Genomic DNA, 3,560 nt, shown 5'->3' with positions numbered 1-3,560 from the left:
GAGAGGAAGAAGTTGTTAAAACCCTTGAGCAGCTTTAATCGCCCCACCCCTGGTGTCGCTGATCTACTCTTTAACCTCCCCCGAGATCAGCCTTAAACTAAAAAGAAAAATGTACCGGGCAAACCCCGCCGTGCCCCGCCTGGAGAAGTGGCTAGTGAAGAAGGGAGATTGCCCCTGGGAAGCCGGTTCCTTCAAGGGACCCGACCCGCTCCAGATAGTTAGAAGTGCCTTCCAAGATTTTTGCGAAAAAGAGAAACCTAGGTCTAGCAAAAAGGACAGATATGGAGCCTGGGCACTTTTCACCGCCCTGCAGGACAGTGTGTCCCTAATTAGCAAGTTGCAAACAGCACAGGAGGAGTTAGAGGAGAGGTCAAAACGAGAGCAGGAAGCCTTGCGCCTAGAAATCCAGACTCTCAGGACCAAGCTAACCGAACAGGAGAAAGAACATGAGGAAAAGGCAGTTGAGTGGCGCGCTGAACGCGTCAATTTCATACTAGAGAAGCAAGGACTAACTACCGCCCTCCAGGACGCTCAGCACAAGGCTGAAGCGGCCACCGCTCGTGCCGATATGGCTGAGCACGCATTAACTGAGGGACAAGAAGAGATTACTAAGCTCACCCATGCCGCCCGGTTCATGGCGGACCACAACCAGTCTAAAACCGCAGCCGCGGACCATTCAGCTTGTAAGAGGGAGCTAGAGGCCCTAAAGCGACACTTGGGGATGCAACAGGCCGTAATTTCCGCCGTGCACCCCTCAGCCCTCTTGGCCCTCCCAGAAGATAGTAAGGATAGCTGGGCATCTCAATCGCCCCAACCCGAGGAAGCTCCACAGCCCCTCCACCCAATAGCCACCAAGGAAATTGTATCCATGGACGAGGATGGCAGGAAGACAGACCGGGTCGTTAAGGAAACCCGCAATTGGAGGCCCGATGAGCTCCAAGCCATAGCAGATCGTATGGGACCCCTAAACCGAGACACAGCCATCCAATGGTTCACCCATGTGACCACCTCTCAGCCTTCCGCTAGTGGTTCCGATGTGGCCCAACTGGCCCGCCAATGCGCCGCCCCTGAGATAGTTTCAGCCCTGAACGCCTATATTTCTAACCGAAGGTTAGCCACACGCAGCCAGTATGGAGCAATTAAGGAAATTTGTGCATTCCTGTGGCCCACCAAGAGCTTGAAAGCCCTGTATATTGCGGAGTCCCAGAAACCTGGGGAGGACCCAGAGGCATACTTAGCTAGGAAGCAGCTTCTCGCTGAGCTAGCAGACGAAGTGGACCTAGATGCAAGCGATGTACCCGACTTTGACGAATTAGAATTCAGGAGAGCAGTCTTAGATGGACTCAATAGTACCACCCGCCTAGCACTGGCAGGAGTGGAGCCCGGGAGCATCTCATGGGGAGACCTGGAAGCTCGCATCAGAAGCATTGCTGGCCTGTTGCGAGAAACCGGCGCCATCCGCCATGTGAAGCCCCCGGCCTCTCGTAGGAAGGAGAGCGAGCCGATAAGTGCAGTCACCTATGCCAATCATGGCCCCCACTCTCAGTACCGACCACAGGGACGCAGCCCGTATCCGGAGGCAAGGGGAGGAATCCTGAGGGGAAGGAGCGGCAGCTTTAACCGGGGAAGAGGACCAAGGGACTACCGCCCGGGAGTCTCCTTTGCGCCCGCCCCGAGTTACAGTTCCTCCTCCCAGCAAGGACCCCACGAGCCCCGACTGCAGGATGCACCCATAGCCCCTTCTCACTCGCGAGCATCGCACCCGTACCACCATCAGGTCTACCCGCCTCCAGATCAGTCCAATGCTTGGGGAGCATCGCAGGGCGACCACGAGGGTTACCGGGACCGCGGCAGCACGCCCCAGTCCAGGGACTCCCTCCGTTGGGAACTTTGGATGCGCCTCAAAAACATTGGAGCGAACATGGAGCTCTTCGACGGAAAGCCCACGTCCGTTCTAATGAAGGCGATCATGGAGTGGGAAGACCAGCAGCAGCCCCCAGTACCTCCGTCGGCGCCCCCTTTGCCGCCAGACCCTCCCTTCTCGAGTCCCCCGATAGCTGCGGTTCGGGAACGCCCGAGCCCCAACAATCCCTTTAGAGGAAGCGCCGCTTCCACCGATCAGGGTGCAGGATCAGAATAGGGTTGCCCCGAGTCCCAGTCTCCCTCCGTGGGCATAGTTGCCAAACTAAAGCCGGACACATGGGGGAGACCGACAGTAAAGGCAGGGATCGGGACTCCCGGGGAAAAGAAGAAGCCTGCCACCCTCCTCATAGATACCGGAGCTTCACTTAATATACTCCGGCCCACCTTAGTTGCAAAGGGCACCCAGACCCCCACAACCATGCAGCTCGCCGGTTTTGGAGGCGGCACGCAGGAATCCCCGGTCTGGCAGGATATCCCCCTCTCCGTTGGGAACCTGGCCACCCGGATTTCAGCGTGCGCAAACCGGGGAGAAGACGATGGACTTTTGGGCATGCCATTTTTCCGTGCCGAGGGACTGACCATTGACCTAGCGAACGGGCTCCTGTGGCGCATCCCGGGAGGCCCAGACTTTGTTAATGCAGTCCATCGATGTGCAGCCCTCAAGGCCCCCCTTCCTCTCGCCCCCATCACAGGAGACCCCTGGGTTCAGGACTTTCCCGAAGTGTGGGTAACAGATAAAGCCGAGTGTGGGATAGTGAAGGGCGCCTGCGTCCTGATTGAAGGAAAGGACCCCCCTCCCCAAAGACAGTACAAGTACCCAGCAGAAGCTGAGGCAGGGATAGCCAAGACTATAGAAGGACTCCTTGAGTGGGACGTCATACTCCCAATGCAGTCCATCTGCAACGCCCCATTGTGGCCAGTTCTGAAAGCAGATGGAGTGACCTGGAGAATGACGGTCGACTTCCGTGCCCTGAATGCCACCACCCCTCCAGTTGCCCCGGTTGTGGCCAAGTATAATGAGATCCTAACGGCCATTGCCGCTGGGTCCCGGTTCTACTCGGTCATAGACCTGGCCAATGCCTTCCACTCCATCCGGTTGCATGAGTCTTGCTGGTACAAGTTCGCGTTCACTTTCCGTGGCCAGCAATACGCATTCAAGCGGACACCCCAGGGATTCCACTCCAGCCCCAGCATTTGTCATGCCCATGTAGTTCAAATGTGGGAACGCCTCCAACCCTCCTCGAGGCCCCACGTACTGAGCTACGTGGATGACATTTTAGTCCACGCCCCCACGGAAGAATTAGCCCGCCAAATCACCAGGGAAGTCCTGGAACTCCTCCGCGAGACTGGGTTCAAGGCAAGCAGGGAAAAGGCCCAATTGGTTCAGACCAGCGTCAAGTACCTGGGTCTGACCCTGGGACCCGAGGGTCGTACCCCGGACGCCCAGCGAATGGAGGTCATTTCCAAGCTGCCTGCACCCACCGATGTCCCCTCCCTCAGAGCCCTTTTAGGAACTTTCAACTTTTCCCGAGACTTCATCGAGTCCTTTGCAGACAAAGCTCGCCCCCTTTATGCCCTCCTCAAGAAGAACACTCCCTGGGAGTGGGGACCGGAGCAACAGACAGCCTTAGCCGAGC

This window comes from Eublepharis macularius, chromosome 7 (assembly GCF_028583425.1).
Source record: "Eublepharis macularius isolate TG4126 chromosome 7, MPM_Emac_v1.0, whole genome shotgun sequence".
Lineage (NCBI taxonomy): Eukaryota > Metazoa > Chordata > Lepidosauria > Squamata > Eublepharidae > Eublepharis > Eublepharis macularius.
This window is presented reverse-complemented; position numbering follows the sequence as displayed.